We start from the raw sequence: 25,063 nt of genomic DNA on the forward strand, positions 1-25,063 counted from the left end.
CTAGAGAAGATTTAGGGGGCCCCAGGGGGTGTGGCAGTCCTGGACTTTGGCCCCGAAATCCAGGGGTAAGAGCACCTCTGAATCCAACCGCTGGTTTTTCTGGGGAACTCCCTCGAACCCGGGCCCTTGAGCCTGCTGCTCTAGCCTCCTCCCAGTCTCCAGGACTACTCTCCGGTCATCCTCTCCGTGGCCTCACTCCGCCTTGCCTATCTCTGCTCTAGTCACGAAGGACATCCTGCTCAGTGCACCGACTGACCCGGCTTCTGCTGCAAGCAGCCCTCCTGGCCCAGGCCGTGGATGTGGACGCCACCGAACGCAGACAGGGAGGCAGCGGGAGACCCACCATGATGTTGCTGGTTGCAGGTGAGGATCCGTGCTGTGATCACTGGAGGGGCAAGGAAGCGATCCTGGCTGCAGCTTGGAGCCAGCCAAAACCCACGGAGTCGAGAGCTCAGTAGCTCATTGTGAGATGAAAGTTGAGGCTAATGCAGAGGTTGGCCTGCAGTTCCCATAATCCCTGGGTATTGGCCACTGTGGCTGGGGATTATGGGAGTTGTAGTCCAAAAAGACCATCCTTGGAGAGAATCTATCTATGTGGGCACTAAGAGTCGGCACTGACTTGATGGCACTCGATCGATCAATCAGTCAAGTCCAAAAACAGCTGGAGGGAAGCCTAAGCTAATTTTATTTTTATTTTTACACTTCTATCCTGCTCTTCCTCCAAAGGAGCTCAGAGGTTATAGACATGGTTATTTCTATCCTCACAACAACCCTGTGAGGTAGGTTAGGCTGAGAGATCTACGACTGGCCCAGCGTCACCCAGTGAGTTTCATGGTTGACTGGGGATTCAAACGCGGGTCTTCCTGGTCCTAGTCCAGCACTCTAACCGCTACGCTATATGAGCAGGCCTGCCCTAATGGATGCTTTCATGTACCAGTGCGCTGGGGGAAATCTCCGGTGTTCAAAAGTAAGGGTCCCCCAACGTGGGTCCCACAAACCCCAGCATCCCCGGCCACAAAGGCTGAAGGGGATGATGGGAGTTGTAGTCAGACAGTGGCTGGAAACACACGTTTTGGGATCCCTGGTTTGTTTGTCTGTTTTATTTTTAAAATTTATTTATCACATTTTTATACCGCCCAAAACTCGAGTTCAATATTGAATCAATATGCATATACCACTGTTCTTCTTTGCTGCCTGTCAGAAACCAGGGTCAGTTGTAAGAGTCCAATTCGCCTGTCTTGTGTTGGGGAGGAGAGCTCATCTCCCAGGAACGAGCATGAATGGTCCCCTTTGCTAAGCTGGGTCTGCCTTGGTTTGCATTTGGATGGGCGATGACAAATGAGCCCTGCCTGCTGTAAGATATTCCCATGAGGGGGTGGGGCTTTAGCTCAGTGGCAGAGTGTCTCTGCTTGGCACGCAGAAGGTCCCTGGTTCAATCCCTGGCAGCATCTCCAGTTAGGGCTGGGAAAGACTCCTGTCTGAGACCTTGGAGAGCTGCTGCCAGTCAGTGTAGACAACACTGAGCTAGATAGACCGAGGGTCTGACTCAGTATATGGCAGCTTCCTGGGTGCCCATGTCTTTTCTAGGAGGTGGCTATTGCTGTCCGTTTGGGCTCTGTGTGCTGGCTTGGGGACGCTAGAAACCGTTCTTCTGCAAAGGAAGAGCACAGAGCAGAAGTGGAAATGTGGAGCTCTGACCCAGATTGGCAAGCCTGCGGACCAGTGGCTAATCGGCCTATTATTGGAGCAAATCCGCCCGCTAAAGGGATTGTTGCTAAGACCGCCTCTTAAATGCACAGCGGATTATCCCACTTTTCAGGAACTATCCAGCACATTAGAGGGATTAAGCATGAGCCTATCAAGCTCAGACAGCTGGGGGTCCCAAATGATGGATGCTCAGGACAACAGAGGGAGATTGGGAAACTGAGACACACAGAGGGAGAATGAATACATTTATAATAGTAGTATAGGGCTTGCATAAGCCACCTAATGGCACAGCAGGGAAATGACTTGATTATCAAGACAGAGGTTGCTGGTCCGAATACCCATTGGTATGTTTCCCAGGTTATGGGAAACGCCTCTATCGGGCAGCAGTGATCTAGGAAGATGCTGAAAGGCATCATCTCATACTGCGTGGGAGGAGGCAATGGTCAACCCCTCCTGGATTCTGCCAAAGGCAACCACAGGGTTCTGTGCTTGCCACGAGTCGACACCAACCCGACGGCACACTTTACCTTTTATAGGGCTTGCAGTCTGCAAGTATGCACATGTCTTCTCTCGCTATGACTCAAGACCTTTTCCAGCTCTGAGAGCTCATTCCTCATTATTTCCAATGGGTGAGTCCCCCCAGATTTTCTGAGAAAGCATTTCCCCAAGGGTTTGGATTTTTTTTTGGTAGCCTGGGCAAGGCCTGTCCTCCCCCTGCGAAACAGCATGTTTCTATCTTTCGCGGTTTGGTCCGGGAGTTTCCTTTCAGTGAGTGGGGCCCAAACAGCTTTATATAATAGATATGGGGTTGCCAACCTGTGGCGTGCCAGACCTTGCTGAACTACAACTCCCATCATCCCCCAGCTACCATTGATTATGGGAGGTGGGGGAAGAGACTTTGAAATGTGTTTTCCCCCTCCTTCTCTTCTCCCCCCCCTCCCCCAACTTGCCAGGAATGGTGAGTCAGGCCTGAGGACTGGGACAACCTGGCCTTGTGTTATTGGCAGTCACGCTGCTGGATGCCGCACGGGTCAGGGGAAACTGAGACGCTTATGCAGCTGATGCATTCAGGCCAATGTCCCTTGACAAGGATCAGGCAGCTGGCACAGCAGAGCCAATCATGAGACACAGACCTGCAAGCATCAGGTCCCGGCCATCAGCGTCAGAGGAAGGGATTCCAAGGACTGAGTCAGGGCTGTTGGGATCAGCTGACCCCAAGGAAGATGAGAAGCCACCAGCGAAAGTAGCCAGGCAGCAGGGTGAGGAAAAGTGCTGCTTGCTTGTGGGTTGCTGCACAGTTCTACCCCATGGCCTTGCAACCCCTCCTGCCTGGCAAGCGGAAAGACAAGCAGATATGTGCACGGGGTGACCGGAAGATGCTTTTTGAACCCTCTGCTCTAAGTAAGCACTCGGGAGGATGTGAAGACACACGGCCTGAGAATATTTGCTCTGTGTTTTTTTTCCCCTTGGGAGGCTCCATGAAGTTCAGAGGGAATTTCCCCTCTGCAGAAATTCAGCTTGGTGCTAGAGCAGCTGCTTTTCATGCAGAAACTGGTTCCGGGTTTAATCCCTTCAAATGTGCAACTGGTGGACCCAAATCAGGTGGGAGCTGTGTGATGGAGGAGAAGTTCTCATCACTCCTGTTGAGAGCCTGCTAATGCTTGAAAGATTAATAAGAAGCAGCAGCAAACACGTGAAACCCTCCTTCTTTTGCATGTTCAACGGCCATTAAGAAAAAGAAAGCAAAGCCCTGGACCAGGCTTGCTACTGTAGTTACTTCAGAAGTGGGTAGAGCAGATGTAGCACCTGCTAGCTCAGCAAAGAGGCACCTTTCAAAGCGGCGATTATCTTGTACTTAACAGGGGGAGAGCAACTGGCCCTATCCAGCCCCAGGACATCATTCCTCCAGTGGCTGTTGCTAGGGTCCAGTGACTCTGGGCCAGTCACTTATCTCTCAGTCTACCCTACCTCACAGGGTCGTTGTGAGGATAAACATAAACAATAACTATGGGTTCCTTGGGAGAAGACTAAAATTAAAAATGATATCATATTGCACTGCAGGTCAGGATTCCTATGGCTTAACGATCTCCACTTTTTTTCAATCCCCTGCATATAGAAAACTAGCATGTCAAGTAGAAGAGTTCTGCCGCCTCCTCCTCCTCCCTCATATACTAGTTTTCTATCTACAGGAATATTTCCCCATGGGGACATTTCATTCCAACCTGGAGTCTGAAGCGGTTCAGCCCCAACACTAGTCTACCACCTCTGCGAGCACACCATCTAGAAGACTTTCTCTGAGCGATAAGACCCAGGTCCACCTTAACCGTCCCGTCTCTATAAGATGATATCTTAATTAAGTGATTCCTATCTCCTCCCCCTTCTCCCCCCCCCGCCCTTGTCGGCCTTGTTATCTTTAGCATAATTTGTAACAAGAGTTCTAAAGTGAGTGCTCAAGAAGAGGAATTTGGACTATTTGTTTAAGGCATGGTTCCTGCAAAGATTTCCTCCTGTTTGCTTCTTTGCTGGGATCTTGCTCCTGGCAGAGAGCCCTGAGATTAAGCAGGGCCTGTGTGTGTGCCACACACATTCAGAAAGTCTTCTTAGAAAGCCTTCACAACACAGGTTCAGAAGCTCAGCTTTCCACTGCTAGACAAATAAGAGAGATGTTTCTCACCCTTTGGGCTGTGCAGATTATAAGGTCCTGGACTTCCACAAGCTTGTACTGAAGTTCCCCATCAAATTTAGAATGAGAGAAGGGACCTTGAAGAATCTGCCGCTGCATTTATTTATTGTTTATTATATTTATAAAGTTGTGCCGTTGAGTTGTTGTCGACTCCTGGCGCCCACAGAGCCCTGTGGTTGTCTTCGGTAGAATACAGGAGGGTTTGCCACTACCTCCTCCCGTGCAGTATGAGATGATGCCTTTCAGCATCTTCCTATGTCGCTGCTGCTTGATATAGGTATTTCCCATAGTCCGGGAAACATACCAGCAGGGATTCAAAACAGCAACCTCTTGCTCCCTAGGCAAGTTACTTCCCCGCTGCACCATTAGGTGGCTATTATATTTGTATACTGACCCAACTTTCATCTCTGGAGGTTTGTCAGTATCCCTGACAAAAGCCTAGCCAGCCTCTGTTTGAAAACTCAGCAGAATGTTGAACCACTGCATGAGGCAGTCTGTTCCATAGGAAAACAGCTCTCAGAGTTGGAAAACCCTCCTAATGCTTAGCCTGAATCGGCTTCCCTGTGGTTTCAACTCACTGGATCTCATCTTGCCTGCAGGGAAAACGCTCCTCCTCCTCTGTGACAGACCTTCAGGTATTTGAAGATGGGTATGTATCGTATCTCCCCTTAATCTTCTCTTAGGAGTCGTAGCATAAGAGGATGGGCCCTCTCTGATGGATCTGTATGTAGTTAGTAAAGAACCAAATAAGCACAGTGTAGAAGTCCTTTTTGGCAGCCACCTAATGGCACAAGAAAGAGGTTGCCGGTTCGAATCCCCGCTGGTGTGTTCCCCAGATGATGAGAAACACCTGTATCGGGCAGCAGCAATATAGGAAGATGCTGAAAGGCATCATCTCAGACTACGTGGGAGGAGGCAATGGTCAACCCTTCCTGTATTCTACCAAAGGCAACCACAGGGCTCTGTGTTCGCCACGAGTCGACACCGACTCAAGGGCACTCTTTACTTTACTAGGAGTCCTTGCAATGGAGGCAAAAACGCCAAGTCTCCTGAGGATTTATATCAGACCAGTGCTTTTTCACTTGACGAATGATATGATTGTGTCTAATCTACCAGTTTTTGCTCGGCTATGATCTAATGATCATAGGGGAGGTGCATCTGCAGTTGCCACCAGCTCGTCTGGTGGCTATTCGGGGACGGGGCCTTCTCTCTGTTGTCTGGAATGCTCTCCCTGCTGAATAAAATGAGCTCTCCATCTCCAACAGCTTTTAAAAGGGCTCTTCAGACCCATTTAGTCATCCAGGCTATTAATTAGATTTATAGAACTCCCCGTTGTTTTTAAATTGTTTTAATGTGTGCTTTAATCTGCGTTGTTTTTATTGTCAGCTGCTCAGACATCTTGAGTTTTGGGCGGTAGATAAAATATGCCAAATAAATAAATAAGTGGAAAGGCATGTCAGGGAGGTGCAGATTTGGACTCGGAAATCTATATATTCCATATTCATTGCGGTTCATAGTGAAGTAATGAGCTATCCTGCCTGCATGCACACAAGTTGTCTTGATGCTTTCAGGAGGAGACATCAATATCCACAATACATTAATAGCCATCACGGAGTACAATTGAGCAATCTTTCAAGGCGTGCACTGCTCTGGAATTTCATCCCTGGGACTTGACGGGGTGACTTTGCCTCTGCACTCGCTTAGCAGCGGGAGACCTTTGTCCCGCATGGAGGCTTTATTCCTTTGCTATAATCTCCAGAACAAAAGGCTTGCCATACAGTTGAGCGATATTATGCCAGCGCCAGCCTACCGCACGGGCGAGATCAAGAGTACAGCTGTGGCGTGTGCAGCTAAAGAGGGAGGAGAGGCGCTGAATCAAGTTCCTGCGCCATTTCTCCCCATTACAGTCTTATGCACGCGATGGGGGAGCTTCAAGTCACTGGGGGCCCTTGGCACTACCTGCCACTGGAACTAGCTTAACATGACAAGCTTGGATTTTCCAGGTGACTCGAGAAGTACCATGGGGTAGGGGGAGTCAGGAGCGTAGCTAGGGGAGAAGGGGTCCATGTGCTCCCCTCACTCTGGCAGTCCCTTGGAGTGAGGGAGTTTCTTTGTTTGAAATATTTCTATACCGCCCAAAACTTGCGGCTCTGGGTGGCGTACAATTAAAATGATTTAAAACATTCAAAACCCAATACTCAAATGACAAATGTAGAAGATAAAGAGCTGAGGGGCTCTCAGGAGCTGGGGCCCCTGGTTTTTTGAACCCCTCCACTCAATTATAGCTACACCCCTGGAGGGGGAGGTTCCCGTAATCAAGGCTTCTTGCTCTTGCCTGACAGGCAGAAATGCAACAGGTGTAGCTTTCTGCGTGGTTTGTGTTCCCATGCTAGGAACATCTGGGCCCATGGATTTTCTGTGGGTCACACCAGCTCCTACTAAGCACTGCATTCTTGTGAAAAATACGGATAGGTTGACTGCTTTATCCTCTGTTCAGGTTTCTTGTCTAATATTGAGGTTTGTTTGTTTATGTCAACCGCTCTGAGAACTTGGGTTGAAAAGCGGAATATAAATATTTGTCACCGAAGTAAATAGTTGCAATCGTCACAGCCAGGCCAGAGTGCCGTCTGCCTTCCCACCCCCACAGCCCTTTCGAAGACGGGGGGCTTTGCGCCGGAAAGCGTGCACGCCCTCCGGGCTTGCTCCCGCCAGCCGGGGAAACGATCAGCTTCGCCGGCCGAACTCCCGCCTGCTGCTCGGCGGCTGCGGGAAGGGCAGGCCCCCGAAGGCCGCCAATGAACGCACCGGCGGAAAGGTCACGCAGCGCCGGGGGGAGAGGCGGCGGCGGCGGCGGCGGGGGCGGGGAGGGCTTCCTCCGAGGTCCCCGAGGGGCTGGCTGGCCGGCCGGCCGCCGAGGGCAAGCCGCGAGGCGCCGCTGTGGGGCGCGGGGCGGCAGCAGCCGCGGCTCCGGCCCCGCCGTCGGGGGAGCCGGGCGGGCGGGCGGGCGGGCGCTCCGAGGCTCCTCGCGCGCTGCCCGCGGGGCTGGCTGCGGCGGGGACCTGCGACGGGCGCCGGCGCGCAACGACAGTGAGTGAGTGATCCTCCGAGGGAGGCGCGGGCGGCAGCAGCGGGCTTCAGCGCGGCGGCTCCTCCATCCCCGGCGGCTGCCTCTCGACGGGCAGCCCGGAACAGCCGGCTCCCAGCAGCTCGCCGCGCGGGCCGGCTGGCTCGCCAAGGAGCGCACGTGCGCGCCGCTGGTGGCCCCTGAACCCTACCCAACCCGCCGCAGCAGCAGAGAGGGCGGCGAGCCTAAGTCCCACCCCTGGACTTCGGGCAGGGCCAAGGTCCCGGGCCCCCACACCCCCTGGGCGCCCCCTCCCCCGCAATTCTCCTTAGCCTGCCCTGGGTGGAGGGGTCGCTGCAGCCCCGCATTGTGCCAGGCGGCCGAGTGTGATTGTGACCCGCGCCGGGTGCTTTAGAGTCGGAGGGGGGGAGGGGGGAAGAAATACGTGGGGCGGGCGAGCGGTGGGGGGGAATATGTTAAACTGCGTGTGGAAATGTTTCTGCCGGTGCATATTGGCATCCCTCTATCCCCGTTGGATATTCTTGCGTGCTTGTGGGTTCAGTTGCTGTGAGTGCCTTCAGGAGCCCACGTGTCCCGAACACTCTGTGTGTGTGTGTGTGTCCGTGTCCCGGGGTGTGTATGTGTGCGTGGGGATGATGTTTAACTTGCAGGTGGGGGGGGGCTCCAAAGGCCTTGAGGTCCAGGCTCCGCAGTGACCTAGGTGCACTGCTCTGCAAGCCTTCAGCTCTTGCCTGTGGGCTCCCCAGAGGCGTCTAGGTGGGCCACGGAGAGGGGGGAGGATGCTGGACTCGGTGGGCCGCCTTGGGCCTGGCCGTGTCCACGAAAGTGGTGGTTCTGTTGTCCTCTGCCAGAAATCGTAGCCGTCCACCTGGAGTTGGAGGAGGAGGAGGAGGAGGGGCAGAGGAAGCACTCCGCGGGGGCACGCTGACTGCCTGCCTGGCTTTCCATAGCAACCTAGCCGCCGCTGACCCCCCCCCCCTCCCCTCCCCTCCCCGCAGGCTGAAATAGCAGCGGGTGGTCCTGCTGCCTGGTAATTCTGGCCTGCAATGAAGACATGTTGGGGCTGAAGCTGGCTCCCCTACTCCACTGTGGTGGGGGACAGGTGAGGTGTGTCTGTGTGTTAAACTGTGGGTTTGCAAGGGGACGGCATGACTTGTCCCTTTAGCTAAGCAGGGTCTGCCCTGGTTGCATATGAATGGGAGACTAGAAGTGTGAGCACTGCAAGATATTCCCCTTAGGAGATGAGGCCACTCTGGGAAGAGCATCTAGGTTCCCAGTTCCCTCCCTGGCAGCATCTCCAAGATAGGGCCAAGAGAGAGAGACCTGCCTGCAACCTTGGAGAAGCTGCTGCTTGTCTGGGTAGACAATACTAGGCAACATAGACCAATGGTCTGACTCAGCATATGGCAGCTTCCTATGTTCCGAGGGCCATTCCTGAGACCGAGAGTGCTCCATTTAGAAACGCTTCCCTTCTTCCATGCCTGAGAAATTGCTGTGCGTAGGCTGGTTGTAGGGAAGACACTCTGCACATGTGCAAAGGTGCTCTTGTCAGGTTCCAGAGCCAGGCTGCAGGATGAGACTGCAGTGCTCCATCCAGGTGAGCTCTGGCTGGCCCTGATTAAACTCTGCTCATGCTGTGTGCAGAAGAGGGTCAGTTTGCACACCTGTGTGGCAGGTACAGGCATCATTTGGACAGCCACTCTAGCCGGCTCAGCTGTGCTTGTGCAGGATTTATGCTGGACTCTGGTTACCCGGATCTGAAGAGTCTCTACCAGAGATTTTAGGGAGCCTCTGTCAGTCAGAGCGGACAGTATTATATTGGGCAAGCTGGATCAAGGATGTGACTCTGTATATAGGAAGCTGCACTGAGTCAGATCCTTGGTGCATCTAGATCAGTGACTGGCAGGAGTTCTTCAAGGTTTCAGGCAGGAGTCTCTTCCGAGGAGAGGAGAGCTGGTTTTGTGGTAGCAAGCATGACTCGTCCCCTTAGCTAAGCAGGGTCTGACCTGGTTGCATATGAATGGGAGACTAGACCTGTGAGAACTGGAAGATTATTCCCCTTAGGGGATAATGTGGCCACTCTGGGAAGAGCAGAAGGTTCCAAGTTCCCTCCCTGGCAGCATCTCCAAGATCGGGCTGAGAGAGATTCCTGCCTGCAACCTCGGAGAAGCCGCTGCCAGTCTGTGAAGACGATACTGAGCTAGATAGACCAATGGTCTGACTCAGTAGATGGCAGCTTCCTATGTTCCTAAGCCTAGTAGTGGGGTTAATATTCAGAAGTACAAAAATTTAATAGTATTTGGCAGTTGATGCCAAATACTAACCATTTAGACCTTATAAGTCTTGCGTAAAAAGCCAAGTCTGGCAGTAATGGGAAACTGGAGGGTCAGGCAGGGATGCATCTCTCTGGGAAGGGCATTCCAAAAGTTAGGGCAGTCACTGAGAAGGCCCTGTACCGTGTGCAATTAAGAAAAGAAATGCATGTATGGTCTGGTTTGGGTATGACTCTGGAAGGCACCTTAAGTGGCACAGCAGGGAAAAGCTTGACTAAACAAGCAGAAAGTTGCTGGTTTGAATCCCCACTGGTACTCTATCGGGCAGCAGCAATATAGGAAGATGCTGAAAGGCATCATCTCACACTGTGCGGGAGGAGGCAATGGTCAACTCCTCCCGTACTCTACCAAAGACAACCACAGGGCTCTGTGGGCGCCAGGACTCGACACCGACTCGATGGCACACTGTGCTTCTCCTGGAAAACAGAGTTCTGGACACTTGCACGTCACAGATAGGTCTGCTGCCCTCTGCTGTTCCTTCCCCACCACTGGAAGGAATGGTGTCAATGTGCCCAGCCAGAGGGTGGAGAATTACTCAGCCTCTCCCCCCCCACCCGCCGCCCCCTTGGATACTGAAAATGCTCAGATTTTCCCTGCAGGGGTGCATTGCGTATAGCCCCATTTCTACAGAGCCCCGGGGGCTTCGGAGACCGCTCTTGCTCGTGAGACTAAACTCCCCAAAGCGGCCTAGCAGGGGGCGTTGGAGAGAGAACGGGAAATCTAGAAAGGGCGAACGACTGTGACTTACGTCAGGAGGAGAGGCAATTCTCTGACAAAGCAGCAGGGGAAGTTGCTGTAGGAGTAGAATCTGAGAGAGGTGATGGGAGGACACAGAGGCAAATGCTCATTTCAAACCTCCCCTTAACCCAGGGATGCCTAAATCCATTTAGCTGGCATCTCCCTCCCTGCAGAAACTGTTGGCTGCACTTAAAAAAGAAAGAAAAAAGAACACATTCCCAACCATATTGGTTCCGTTTTGACTGGAACTGTGGACTAGGGTGGTGTTCCTGGAGGCTTGTCATATGGCTTGAGGGAGGAGAGCTGGTCTTGTGGTAGCAAGCAGGAATTGCCCCCTTTGCTGAGCAGGGTCCACCCTGGTTTGCATTTGAATGGGAGACTGAGCACCGTAAGACATTCCCCTTGGGGGGCAGGGCCACCCTGGGAAGAGCATCTGCAGGCTTGCATGCAGAAGGTTCCAAGATGCCTCCCTGGAAGCATCTCCAAGATAGGGCTGAGACTCCTTGGAGAAGCCGCTGCCAGTCTGTGTAGTAGACAATCCTGAGCTAGATGGACCAGTGGTCTGACTCAGTATAAGGCAGCTCCCTATGTTCCTATGACTCCTTACCTAATCCTATTCCCTATCTTGAGCCATCTAATGGCACAGCGGGGAAATGACTTGCCTAGGGAGCCAGAGGTTGCCGGTTTGAATCCCCGCTGGTGTGTTTCCCAGACTACGGGAAACACCTCTATCGGTCAGCAGCGATGTAGGAAGATGCTGAAAGGCATCATCTCTTACTGTGCGGGAGATGGCAATGGGAAACCTCTCCTCTATTCTACCAAAGACAACCACAGGGCTCTGTGGGTGCCAGGAGCCGATACTGATTCAATGGCACACTTTACCTTCACCCTTCCTCTGCTATATCTGTTGGGCACCTATATTATTACAGTTTGTGCACCAACAAAAACATTTCTGTTCGCCCCAGCTTTTGGCAGTGCTTGCCTGGTAGTTTGTGTGTGTGTGTGTGTGTGTGTGTGTGTGTGTGTGTTCCTCGGCTGCTGCTTGTTTCAATTTCTTGTTTTGTGGTGGTTGGGAGCCACTCTGGAGGCCCAGCTTGAACCGGAAGACAGGTCTGTAAATATTTGGTACAGAAATAATGCGTCTAACAGCCCCAGTAGCTCTGCCTACCCTCAGGCACACAAATGGAGCAGAACCAGTTTCTTTGGCAAGACTCCTCCGTTAGGACTGGGAACCTCTTTGTGCTTCTCCGTGGAAGGGGAATTGTTTTGTGTCAAAAATGCTGCGTCAGGGAGTGGCTCCTACATAGTACTTGGGCTGCAAGCAGGCAGTGGCTTAGAGCAAGGAAATGCTCGTGCTACATGAGAAGCAGAGGCACTCTCAAAGAATCCCCAACACACACCACAGTACCAGCGCTCGCACTGGGTTGTGTGTGTGTGTGTGTGTGTGTGTGTGTTGAATTTCAGTGATCTCTCTTTCCCCTGGAAGTGGCCTGTGCCGTTTGAAAATATGTCCCTGAGGGCTGTGCAACCCTCAGGGACTTATTTTTGTCTCCGGGGACTGCACAGCCCCCAGGGATGTATTTGCATGTGGCACAGAGGAAGGGGAAATCATTGAAATCTCACCCTCACCCCCCACCAAATGTAATTTCTGGTGCTGAGTTGGTCAGAGCCATCGGGAGTGCTGCTCATGCAGAATCGATGCTTCCTTTCTCTGGGTGTCGGACGGTACTTCCACAGTAGGTACTATTTTCTATAACAAAGGCACATTAACTCATTCATTTTATTCTTGAAGGATACGGGTGAATGTTCATCACAATTGACTACATTTAATGTATTCTCCCTCCTTCCCTCCACCACAGAATGACCTATCAGTTGCAGTGTTGTTTTTTAAAGTCCACCACAATTAGTGGAGGAAATCTGGTTGTATGGTAGCGAAAAGGAATGGTCACATTTGCTAAGCAGGATCTGCTCTGGTTTGCATTTGGATAGGGAGCGACCTGTGAGCGCTGCAAGATATTCCCTTTGGAGGCCAGACCTCAGTGGAAGGGCAGTTGCCCGCTTGCATGCGGAAGGCTCCACATTCACTCCCTGGCAGCATCTCCAAGAGAGGGCGGAGAGAGACTCCTGCCTGCAACCTTGGAGAAGCCGCTGCCGGTCTGGGTAGACAGTACTGAGCGAGATGGACCAAGGCTCCGTCAGACTCAGTAAAATTGTTGTCGTGTGGGTCAGTGTCACTGGGGTTCTCAAGAATCCGGGAGAGGCGTGACTGGTCTGGAGTAGGGAAACTTTGTCAGTTTCACCAGATGCACAGTCTTCCTGCCCCCCTCCCTTTTTAAAGCGCTGGTGAAATTGACAAGGGGTCACTCCCCCACCCCCCACAGCCTGTAATGTGAATTTGAGGAAGGTCACCAGCCCTATCAGGCTTCACCTCTGACCAGAGAGGACAGATTTGGTAGAGGCGCTGTGCTTGTGCAGAGTGTCGGAGAGACCATCCTGCAGGGGTCGCCCTTTCATGAGGCAAGGGGAGGCTCTGACCTCAAGTGGCAGATTATTGTGCCACTGCAGGGTGACCAGATGCCGCCGGAGCAGGTCTTCGGGACCCATCTGACCCTGGCAAGCTTTGCAAAGAGTGTCTCTCGCACTCCTTGCCAATTTTGCAAGAAGCCCAATTTTGCAAGAAGCCCAATCTTGCAAGAAGCCAATTTTGCAAGAAGCAAGAAGAAGAGAGAAAGGAGCTTCTGTTCGTAAGCTTCCCTTCCCAACTCTATGCAATTCTGTAGGGGAGAAATAAGAGAACTGAAATGCAAATGGAAATCTACCTTCTTGCCTGGCCATTGATCAATTTTTGCAGCTGGATACAAGCACATTTAAAGTTGCATTTCTGTCTGGCCCAAGATGTATGAGACAGGGCCCCGTAGCGAAGGGTCAGAGCATCTGCTTTGCATGCAGAAGGTCCCAGGTTCAATCCCTGGCAGCATTTCCAGGTAAGGCTGGGACAGACTCCTGCCTGAAACCTTGGAGAGACTCTGCCAGTCAGTGTAGACAATACTAAGCTGGGTGGGCCAGTTGTCGGACTCTATAGAAGGCAGCTTCCTCTGTGCACAGACACCGACACTGGAAGAGAGGCTCAAAAGCACACCAGGTCATCGCATGTGGGAAACTGGTCCGAGTCGGATTTTCCTCTTGGGTCAGATTTTCTCTGCTCTGCCAACTTGTAAGAAGATTTCGGCACGGAGACCATGTAATTGGGCCTGGTCTGGCTGGTTTAGGTAGCCAGCTCCTGACCCTTTTCTTGAGTCTTTCCACCGAACTCAGCCCCATGACGTGCAAAGCTGATTGGAACAAGCCTGATTAAGGCGGCAGCATTGTGTTAGGATGACAATGTTCTGACCGAATGCCAAGAGGATCATATTGTGCGAAAGGTGATGGCAAAGTGTGGCGTTCTTCTGCACCAGTTCTCTCAAGGAGCCCTCTGCCGATAAATCCCGCCGCTGCCCTCGGAGAAATGCAAATTTGCTGAGCCAGTTTGACTTTGGAGAAGCAGGTGAACCAGCCCCCAAAAACTCTCTGGCTGCTCCTTTACAAACTCCTGTCACTTTGTGGGAGAGCAAAATCAATATATTCCACTTTGAGATTCACAGAGGCAAACCTTATCACTTGATGGATCCCCAGAGATAAAGTCCAAATGAAATTCTCCTGCCCAGTGGTGAAGGGCAAAAGAAACCCTCTGTGGATTTCGGGAGGGGTGCGGTGTGTGCACACTCACTCGCTGGGTACTCTGAAACGGTAGCACTAATCTGATCTCCTGATGGTGTTATTGATTTGTGGGGCCCTTCGCTGAGGGTAGTCCTTCGATACTGGTGCTTTGATCACCTTTCTCAGGTGCCAGGAGACAAAATGGCATGGAGTCTTATCTTATTTATTTATTTAAAATATTTCTATACCGCCCAAAACTTGCGTCTCTGGGCGGTTTACAAATAAAATAATTTAAGACATCCAATCGATTAGCAATTAAATCATTTAAAACATTTAAAACCCATTGTTAATTTTTTAAAAAACGATCTATCTAATTAAAAGCCTGGTTGAATAAATGTGTCCCATCTTGCTCTCTGCTCTTCGGGGCCATTCCAAGGGAGATGGAATCAGGTGTGTTACCGCTTTTTCAATGCCATAAGCAGAATTTTTGGACACTGCATTGGTTAGAGCTGAGCTCCGTGCAGCACCCCTGATCCTTGGAAATGTTATGCCAACCTCCCATCCCCATGTTAAGTGTCTACTTCTCATCTAGGTTAAAATAATCAGAGGTTGGTTGTGTGGTCTGAACATACAAATCCTGGGTTATACTAATCTTACTTCCTCTAGATAACACCAGATCTGTACCCAAGGTTTGAAGTAAGTTACGGATCTCAGTTTATTTGAAGCAAGTAGGTTAGAAGAAGATGCTGGTCAGGTTGTCTGAACCCATGAATCTTGGCTTATTAAAACCTAGATGGGAAGCAGACGCTCATACGGGGACTGGAGGGGAAAGTGCACATTCTTGAGGCTCAGGGATGTCATGCAGAGCCCGGCTTTAGCCAGCGTTCTGTGTGACACCAGATCCAGTGGGCGATGTGTTTGAGTGGGGATTTGAATCTGGGTCTTCCAGATCTAAGTCCAGCACGATAACCACTTATGCTACACTGTAGGACTGTTCCCGTGGCCTTACAGGGTTGAAGGGATGCCCAGCCAGGATAGAAGAGCCTGGCATGCTTCCAATCAGTGGGTGTGTGCTTGCAAAGATCAAGGAGGGTTGAGTGATTGTGTGGGAACCGGGAGCTGGGTAGGACAGACAAGGCCAACCCACATTCTGTCTCTTGCATTTTATAGGGGGGGGGGGGCCGAAAAGGCATCCTTTCTGGCTCCCACACAGTCACTCACCCCTACTCCTACCTTGCATAGAAACACAGGAAGCTGCCATATAGTGAGTCAGACCCTTGGTCCATCTAGCTCAGGATCGTTTACACAGACTGGCAGCGGCTTCTCCAAGGGTGCAGGCAGGAGTCTCTCTCAGCCCCATCTTGGAGATGCTGCCAGGGAGGGAACGTGGAACCTTCTGTTCTCTTCCCAGAGCAGCTCCATCCCCTGAGGGGAAGATCTCCCAGTGCTCATACTTCTAGTCTCCCATTCAGATGCAACCAGGGTGGACCCTGCTTAGCTAAGGGGACAAGTCATGCTGGCTGCCACAAGACCAGCTGTCGCTATAATCTGACTAGGCAATTATAGTGGAGTGAAACGTGAACCAAACAACTCCCTAGCTCACGTGGTGTTCCTGCCAGTATGCTATGACATGTAGACAAGTCATGCCATCCAAAAGCAACCCCTTAGCAACAGCTATTTATTTACTTATTATTTTAAAGAAAAATATGCCTCGTTATTCTGCCTGACAACAGCTCCTCCCCCCCCCACCTTTAAGGTGTCTGACAACAGGGAGAAAGCATTATTTATTTATTTATTTATTTACAATACAAAGTATTTTTATTTCTTAAGGAGTAGACCGATCAAGATACATATGATCCACTCCCAGATCATAGATGCTGCTCCTAGGGGAGGAGAGCTGGCCTTGTGGTAGCAAGCATGACTTGTCCCCTTAGCTAAGCAGGGTCTGCCCTGGTTGCATATGAATGGGAGACTTAATGTGTGAGCACTACAAGATATTCCCCTCAGGGGATGAAGCCGTTCTGGGAAGAACATCTAGGTTCCAAGTTCCCTCCCTGGCAGCATCTCCAAGATAGGGCTGAGAGAGACTCCTGCCTGCAACCTTGGAGACTTCCTGCAGCCTTGGAAACTTCAATAATCCCTGGCTATTGTCTACTGTGGCTGGGGATTATGGGAGATGTAGTCCAAAACCATCTTGCGGGGTGGGAGGCAAAGTTGAGCAGGCCTGGTGTTGGCAGTACTGAGCTGGATGGACCAAGGGTCCGACTCAGTATATGGCAGCTTCCTGTGTTCCTAAATTAATTGGTATAGTGTCATGGCTGGGCTATGGATTGGGAAGCCCCTGATTCAAATCTCGCCCCTGCCGTCACTTCACTAGGTAGCCTAAACAAGCTATTATGCTTCCATCTGTGATATGGGGATAATAATATTTACTTTATTTGTTATAATTACGTGGGTGAGCCTTCTCAGTGGTGGCCCCAGTTTTCTGGAATTCCTTCGCCTTGATCTTGGGCTCACCTCCTCCCTGTTTAGTTCTAAAATAAAATGGGAGACTTCTTTATTCCAACAGATGATCCTCTAACTTTCTACATAATTCTCTTGGACTGCCCTGTGGTGGGCTTTTATCTTGCATTGTTATAATTCTAGAGGCAAATGTGTTGTGCTTTAGTATTATTATTATTTTGGCATGCATGGAATTTTGCTATAAGCCACCATGAATTCCTTTCTTGAAGAATGACCTAATCTAAATCTTTTAAACAAATAAATAATCCTTGCAGCAATCATGTGAAGTAATAACAGGTTGAAAGTAGTATACTTGTGCTAACTGTTATGATGAAGGCAAGAAGAAACTGAAGGGTATTTATGCATCCTTCCTATGGTCAACACATACGTGCAGGAAAAGCCTATGGTTTTCCAGGGGCTACATTCCCCTTTAAACAGAGCAAACGTGGTGCGGGGCAGATCTCATTTCTCACGCTGCAACGGCCGTCTCGTTACGGACATCCTTAAGTGCAAATTCTCTGAGGCTCCTTGATGCTGTTTACTAGAAATGTTTATCCCTGGGCTGTTGGAAAGTTACCAGAGGTGGCGAGGCAAGCATTTCAAAAATGAAGCTCACAGAAGATGTAATGTGCTGAGTCTCCTGCAGCCAGCTGGAATATTATCGGATGCCCTGAAAGAAGTTTGCCTGCAGAAAGAATGTGTTTAGACACTCACACTTGGCAGTGCAGGGATGCTAAAAATGGCCCTTTCCAGTTTCTGTCTTGCGTCTTAACAACATTCACAAGTGGCCAGGACATAAGAAGCTGCTTTAAACTGAGTCAGACTCTTGGTCCATCTAGTTCAGTGTTGTCTACACTGGCTGGCAGCAGCTCTCCAAGGTGGCAGGCAGGAGTCTCTCCCAGCCCTACCTGGAGATGCTGCCAGGGATTGAACCCGGGACCTTCAGCCTGCAAAGCAGATGCTTTGCCACTAAAGGACAGTCCCATCCCCTTCTGGCCACCCCGCAAGCACACGAATAACATCCCATTCCAGGGGCCATTTCGGCTTGGCCACGTCACATTTTCAGCTCCTTCCGTGGCCTCCCACTGATTCGGTCTCGCACACATCCTTCTTTCTGACAAGTCGGTTACCTTTCCAAGTCCCCTTCTTTTTTTGTGACTCTATTTTTAACTCGCACAGCCTCTGAAAGCGATTGTTCCAAGGTTTCCCCAACATGTCTAGCTATCAAAAGAGGGAGACCACAACCGGTTCTGACCAAGAGCAGCCTTGCCTCCCCCGTGGTGGACCTGTCATGCTCTTGGTTCTCCGCCAGCTTCACTGAAAATTCCCATACTGGTACGGCACGGAGTGCTGTGCTCCTTAATATACCATTGAGGTGACAGATTGCCTGTTTCTCTGCAAGAGAAGGCATGGACAATGGAAAGTCACCTTGACAAGAACAGGCTTCGGCAGAGAGAGAGAGAGAGAGAGAGGGCTGTTCTGTCCATTAATCCCAAACTCAATTACATTTTCCCTAAGCTTTCCCACTGACTCTAAACTTCCTCTTTCCAGAAACACCAAGAAATGTGCATCTTTGCAAGCAAGGGATCGCAGGAGATAAGGCCATACCAGATAATGGATTTCAAATAAATGCATTTCAAATAAATGCAATCCTTTTTTCTTTCTTTTCTTTTTTACACAATCCTACTGCACGACTGAGCCACCTAATGTCACAGTGGGAAATGACTTGCCTAGCAAGCATGAGGTTGCCAGTTTGAACTCCCGGTGGTCTGTTTCCCAGACAGCAGTGATATAGGGAGATGCTGAAAGGCATCATCTCACACTGTGCAGGAGGAGGCAATGGTCAGCCCCTCCTGTATTCTACCAAAGACAATCCTAGGGCTCTGTGGTCGCCAGGAGTCGACACCGACTCGACGGCACAATTTTACTTTACTGCGGGACTAGCTACAACAAGCACTTTCCCACTTATCCATTTGTAGTATATTCACTGTATAATCATCATATCTGAATAGGGCGGCAGCTGGCCTGAAAGTGGGGAGCCTGGACTGGGAATGAAAACCCTCACTCCTTTTTCCAGTGGGCCCTTTTGAGATGCACTCCGACCCTGCTCCTATGGGCTTAGCCCCCCGTAAATCTTTGCTAGTGTACCAAACATATGGGGCGCTGTATTCCTTTGCGAGCAAACCCTGAGGTCAGAAATTGCTTAGAGAGGGTGGATAATGCATCCCAGCAGCCCATCTGTTTGTGACATTAGAGCTGAATTCTTTGGCAGTAGCAAAAGGCAAGTGATCTATGCTCCGTCCTGACTTGTCCTTTCCACCCAGCTGGCTCTGTCCGGTTTTAAACTAATAGATTGTGCCGGCTCCTGTCTGCCAGCGGCCGCAGAGAAAAGGGACAGCTCACCCTTCCCTTCAGTTCTGAACTCCATGCCTCAAACTCTTCGCAAAAGGAGCCTCATGTTCTAGGCAGGGCCTCAGAAAAAAGAGTGGGGAAGTTCTCCATTTGACAAGAACTGCCTCTTCTCTTCAGAGAGTTCAGATTCATAAGACCATAAGAACAGCCCTGCTGGATCAGGCCCAAGAAAGCCAATCTAGTCCAGCATCCTGTTTCACACAGTGGCCCACCAGATGCCTCTGGGGAGCCCACAGGCAAGAGGTGAGGACAGGCCCTCTCCTCTGCTGTTGCTCCCTTGCAACTGGTATTGAGAGGTATCTTGCCTCTGAGGCTGGATGTGACTTATAGCCTTCAGACTAGTAGCCGCTGATAAACCCGTCCTCCATGAATTTATCTAACCCCCTTTTAAAGCCATCCAGGCTGTTGGCTTTTACCACATATTGTGGCAGAGAATTCCATAGGTTAATTATAAAGGTGAAGTGTGCTGCCGTGTCGGTGCTGACTCGTGGCACCCACAGAGCCCTGTGGTTGTCTTTGGTAGAAGACAGGAGGGGTTGACCATTGCCTCCTCCCGCTCAGTATGAGATGATGCCTTTCAGCATCTTCCTACATCGCTGCTGCCCAATAGAAGTGTAGGCTAATCATGCATTGTGTGGAAAAAGTACTTGCCTTTGTCGGTTCTAAATTTCTTGGCATGACCCCTGGTTCTAGTATTATGCAAGAGGGAGAGAAAAAATTCTCTTATCCACTTTCTCCACACCATGCATGATTTTATACACCTCTGTCATGTCTCCCTGTAGTTGCCTCTTTTCCAAACAAAAAAGCCCCAGATGCTGTAGCCTTGCCTCATCAGGAAGGTGCTCCAGGCCCCTGATCGTCTTGGTTTTCCTCTTCTGTACCTTCTCCCGTTCTACGATGTCCTTCTTTACGTGTGTTGACCAGAATTGTACACAGTACTCCGAATGTGGCCGCACCATAGTTTTGTATAAGGGCACTCTAGGAACAGTGGCTTTCCCCTTGCTAAATGTAAGAAGGCATGCTTTTAAAGGTGCCTCTTTGCCCAGTTAGTGGGGAACAGGAGAAATGAGGAAGGGCCGCTGGATTTCAGCCCTGGATCCTCTTTTCCTTGGCAATTCTTTTAAACTGTGCTGTGGTTTTTAAATTGTTTTAAGTGGCTTTCATTTTGATCTGCTTTATGTTGCTGCAAATTGCCCAGAGACGGAAGTCTGGGGTGGTCAAGAAGTTTGAAGCGTAAATAAAAGTCACAGTATCAATAATGAGGAGGAGGCTCCAGCTGTGAACAAGCTGCATTTCCTTTGCCACTAAAGCCTGATCCAGAGGTCTGTAGAGTCATACTTGTGTTCACACAGATGACTGTACCTGTGTTCATTTTAAAAATTAATCTAGGTATGGGCCCCTTCAAATGCAGATAAAAAGTACTGCGTGCATGCAAGTAACGTGTGAATAACTCAACCTGCATATATGCACGCTGTACAGAGATGGTATGAGTGTCGAATATAATGTGCGAATAGGGCTCTGTTGCCCTACCTTGGTAGCAGTTCCTTGAATTTGATCCCCTCTGCTCGGCCCGTTGCAGCCATTGCATGGAACCAGCCTGATTTCCCCTTTCTTCCTAAGACAGGGAATCGGATTGAAGGACCACCTTCTCCCAAATGAGCCGCCTCCTACGTCAAGATCATCAGCCGGGTCTCCGCTTCAGGCACCCAAGCCTCCAGAATTAGGTAGGTAAGCTATTACAGACAGGGTCTTCTTTGTGTTGGCACCCCGACCTTTGGTTGTTTGCTTGAGATTTTCTTCTAGGCGCCAAGCATTCTAAAACAGTGCTTCTGGTCTGTCGGGCAGCGGTAACCCGAGATATTGCAGGGTATGAGTGTGCCCCATAACCCTGGTGGGGACCAACTCCCTTCCAAGACCAACCTTTCCAATTTTTGCAAATGGCACAGAGATGGGGAAGAGGGAAGATTGCCAACAGCCACCAGTTCTCTCCGGGCTTTGCCAGGAGTTTGAGGAGAGGTGCTCTTGGCAAAGCTGGCATGGACAAGATCGGTCCAAAGGCAGCAGTGATGCCCCAGTAATCTGCCACCTGAGGCCACTGCCTGGTCTTGCCTCATGAAAGGACCACCCCTGACAGCAGGGCTCTTCTGATGATGGTTTCCCCCCCTTCAAAAGCAGGTGTGGTGTAGTGGTTAGATCATTGGGCTAGGACCAGAGACACTTGAGCAATGTTCCCTCTAACAGGGGTTCCCAGATGTTGTTGACTACAACTCCCAGAATCCCCAGCTGCAGTGGCTTTTGCTTGGGGGTTATGGGAGTTGTAGTCAACACAACCTCTGGGGATCCCTGTGAGCGGGAACACTGCACCTGAGTTCAAATCCCCATTCAGCCGTGAAACTCACTGGGTGACTCTGGGCCTATCTCTCGGCTGAACCTACCTCACGGGGTTGTTGTGAGGATACATATAACCATACACACCGCTCGGGGCTCCTTGGAGGAAGAGTGGGACAGAAATGTAGTCCGTAAGTAAGTAAATAAATAAATAAATTTTAGACTTTTTATATGCTGTTTTTCAAACCTCTTATAAACCTTATAGCCAAGAGATGAAAAAAATGCTTCCCTGTCCCTACAGGGTTCACAATTTTAAATAATGCATGCAAGAGATACCAGCAACAGCACCAGGAGGGGTGGTATGCTGGGGGTGGATAGGAACAGTTGATCACACCCTGCTACATAGAAGAGAACCACCACTTTGAAATGTGCCTCTTTGGCCAGTTAGCAGGGAAAGAGGGTTGATTGCCCTTGCAATTTCCTCTTTCCCTGATGCACCCTGGACACACACACACACACACACACACACACACACACACACACACACATTAAAGCGGCTCTAGTGGTGCAAAAGGTGCTTTGCCCTTTGACGCCGATGCCCCCTCGGACTCTGCCCTTGCCGTTTTCCCGGTAGAGTCACCTGTCAGAAGCCAGGACAACGGAAGTGGGTTGGGATTCTGGTGTCTGGAAAGGCTGATAGTGAACACCTGTGCCTGTTCCCATTCCCCTGCCGCCCTCCGCAAGGTTGGCTGTAGCAGCGCCTTGCAGATAACATCCTCCGGGTTCTCCAGGTTAGGAGTGCCTGCCGTCCCGCTTGCTGAATCTTAACGACTGTTTCTGGTGAGCCTGAATGGAGGGTCCCAATTCTCCTCAGGACGGCATCGGAACACATTGGGAGGTAAGCGTGGGATCAGAAGAAGGGCAGATCTTTAGCTTTTTCGTGCTCTTTCGGCATTGCAGGGGGAAGGCGTACTAGCACAAGTTATCCAACCCCATTCTGTGCCGTGACGGTGTCCTCTGCTCACTACACCGTCCTAAACTGGAGTGTTGGTTTAAGGATGGCCAGAGGTCCTGTGCAGCCCGATCTTCTCCATGCCAAAGAAGATTACACATCCTGCACAAAATGAATGGTGCCATTTTATACAACTGTTTTTAGCCCCTGCCAACTGGACAAAGAGGAGCCTTTTGAAAGTGACGATCAGTGTTCCCTCTAAGGCGTGCATGTGTGTACACACTCACACGTTTTTTGATGTCTGCTCAGTTAATTTTGGATCTCCTTAAGGTTGAATCAGGAAGGCCCCGCTCTGAATGCACACACGGACACACCAATCCTGTTAGTCACCCATCATGGGATCTTTAGAAACAGACCTTGGTGTGCGTAAATGTTGGGCGTGGTGGAAAACTGAAAGAGTCTTTCCTAAGGCTGCCTTTTCAGTGTGTACCTGAGGTGATATTTGAGCCGGGGTCATCTTTGCACACCTTTATAGCCACTGCATCAGCTTGGGAGATGATGCTTCTGCAAAGGAGTTGGTCAGAACTTGTCTCCTAATAAAAATACGAAAGCTTTTGGCAAACCCTCTTCCTCGTCTTCCCCTGTTGAGACTGAACCCAAGTACATGTAGTTGAACAGAGGACATATTCTGCCCTGCGTTTACTCTGCCTCCCTCTTCCTCCTCTGTGTCGAGTTTTAGATTGTAAACTCCTTGGGGACTGTGTATTCATTGTTGTTGTTCTGCAGAGTCCCATCATGAATGTTGGTAGTGCTATATAAATAATACAAGTGATTTAGTAACAAGGGATGATCAGCCGGCATCATGACAGCCCCTAAAGCAGATTTCTGCCTCCCACTCTTGAGACCTTAATAGGCCAACATAGCAAGTCAGGTTTCCCAATAACAGCAGTTTTTATCCTTTTATAAATGCTTTGGGGCTTTATACTTTAAAAACTAAATCCCTTACACTTCATCAAACACACTGAATGAAAGCCTGCTTCTCTAGGCAGGAGGGGGGAAAACACGGGGAGAAAAATCTTTTTGACTTCTGAGGCTGAATTATAAATGATGCGATAAATCATGTATTGTATGTTTTATACTTTTCGGCAATGAACATTTGACCCTGTCAGCCATAAAATGTTGGCGTTTTACTTTCCATTTCATGGAGAAATGTTGTTTGCCAAATTATCAGCTTTGCCTCTGTAACTCTTTGGGCACGGAGTCCTCAGACTTGCAGACCTAATTCTGCACTGGAATTTGGGTAGGTTATACTTGGGAGAAAGTGGCAGACATCCTAACGAAGCACAAGAAGCCCCAATGCTGCCACCTGCCAGGGGCATAGCTAGGTGAGAGGTGGCCCATGTTCACCCCTCTCTCCAGCGGCCCCTCGGAGTGAGAGAGATAATGAAGAAGATATGGAGCTTGGGGGCCCGGGTTCTTTGAACCCATCCGCTCAGTTATAACTGCACCCCTGCCCCCTGCCAAACTAACACAACACCAGTGCTCAAATATGGGTTGTGGGTTGTTGTTTTTACTAATTTTAACGGCCTATCCTTAATCTGGAAGCACTCCGTGCCACCTAAGAATATGTCCCTGAGGGCTGCACAGCCCTCAAGGACATATTTTTGGGTGGCATGGAGCACGTCTGGGGAAGGGAAGTTGGGGCCATCATAATTTCACAGGAGATCCATGATCAGATCTTCTAGCTCTACTTAAAAAACAACAACAACCTAAAAGCAGGTGCTTGGGGCTCCATTCATGGTCAGAGTGATGGCACTGGGAGAGGGAATCTCTTTTTGCCTTTTCTCTCCCAATCAGTTTCCCTAACCTGAATCGCCCCATTTAGCCCAGTGAGGCACATGTCGTTATTTAAAAGACTGATACCCCACCTTTCAAGATAAAGCCTCATGAGGCGACTAGCAATAGTTTCCAATGCAGTTCCACAATTTCAATGATTTGCAATCATTTGTTTCAATGAGTTTCAGTTTGTTTCAATGAGTTTCAATGATGCATCAACATAAATTGTTGTTTGTTTTTCTGTATTTTGGTTTTTTATGTAAACCTCCTAGAGATGTGTATGTTAGGCGGTGCAGTATATAAATATGAATAATACATAGACCTAAAACCAAGACAATACAATTAAAAACAGCTGCTGGGGGCGGAATTTAGACAAGGGAAAGTGAGGGGGGAGAGAGGGTTCCCGCCCTCCTCTTCAAAGTGTAAGCCCTTGGTGACTGCTCTACAAATAGAAACGGCAGGAGTAAACCGCCTTGAGTTGTAACCACATAGGTGGCATATAAATATACTAAATAAATACATAGCTCTGATGACAGATCTCCACTCTCTTGACCTTTAAATGCATTGCTTCTAAATGGCCTTTGATTCAGGTCTGCCCGCCTTGGATTGTAGCACATTGCCGATGCGGACAACCCGTTCAGGGACGGCCTCCAAATGGCTTTGCCGGGGTTAGTTGTGAAGCAAAGCTTTACCGAAAAGCTGCAATATCTAGTCGCTGCCCAGCGCCATTTAACATCCGTTGATTTGGAGCAGCGTGCAGTGCTGACAGCAGCTTGGCACACTCTTTCGAA

At 50.1% G+C, this 25,063-nt stretch overlaps 1 protein-coding gene across 8 annotated transcripts in view; it reads left to right on the forward strand.

Annotated features, from left to right (window-relative positions):
• NOS1 (nitric oxide synthase 1) overlaps nt 1–25,063 on the forward strand; it is a 174,486-nt gene that overhangs the window by 6,214 nt on the left and 143,209 nt on the right. For 2 of the 8 annotated variants that reach the window (XM_053279393.1, XM_053279392.1), the window contains exons 1-2: nt 8,564–8,582; nt 20,777–20,880. The gene's annotated coding sequence lies outside the window, so the exon portion shown is untranslated. Of the gene's footprint in view, nt 1–221; nt 364–5,022; nt 5,040–7,382; nt 7,482–8,563; nt 8,583–20,776; nt 20,881–25,063 lie in introns of those variants that run through there. The other 6 variants (XM_053279395.1, XM_053279394.1, XM_053279386.1 and 3 more) reach the window with 5 other exon arrangements.

Source organism: Hemicordylus capensis, chromosome 15 (assembly GCF_027244095.1).
Source record: "Hemicordylus capensis ecotype Gifberg chromosome 15, rHemCap1.1.pri, whole genome shotgun sequence".
NCBI lineage: Eukaryota > Metazoa > Chordata > Lepidosauria > Squamata > Cordylidae > Hemicordylus > Hemicordylus capensis.